We start from the raw sequence: 662 nt of genomic DNA on the forward strand, positions 1-662 counted from the left end.
CAGAAGAGATCTGTATTTGTACTCATTCCAAAGAAAGGTGATCCCACAGAATGTGGAAATTACTGAACAATATTATTAATATCACATGCAAGTCAAATCTTACTGAAGATAATTCAAAAATGGTTACCGCAGTATTGACAGAGAGCTTCCAGAAATGCAAGCTGGATTCAGAAGAGGACATGGAACAAGGAATATCATTACTGATGTCAGATGGATCTTAGCTGAAAGCAAAGAATACCAGAAAGATGTTTACTTATGTTTTATTAACTTTGCAAAAGCATTTGATTGTGTGGATCATAACAAATCATGGATAACACTGAGAAGAATGGAAATTCCAGAACACTTGATTGTACTCATGAGGAACCTATACACAGATCAAAAGGCAGTCGTTCAAACAGAACAAGGGGATATTGCATGGTGGACTGCACCCACAAACATATATAGGTTTGATAGAGTGTATGTCTACATATGTATTTATTTGTGCTGCAAATATATCCATGAATATGGTAGAGCATTCAGGGGCAAAGTTATGAAAACTTCTTAGTCATAAACACCTTGAGGGAATGAGTCTCTGGGCATGATCACAGACTTAGAAGGCACTACAGTCAACTGGCATAACATAGTCCACAAATACAGTGTTCTATACCCTACTTTTGTGAGTA

The sequence above is a fragment of the Orycteropus afer genome, unplaced genomic scaffold (genome assembly GCF_000298275.1).
Source record: "Orycteropus afer afer isolate SDZICR_OR568_19922 unplaced genomic scaffold, OryAfe1.0 scaffold00030, whole genome shotgun sequence".
In the NCBI taxonomy this organism is placed as follows: Eukaryota; Metazoa; Chordata; class Mammalia; order Tubulidentata; family Orycteropodidae; genus Orycteropus; species Orycteropus afer.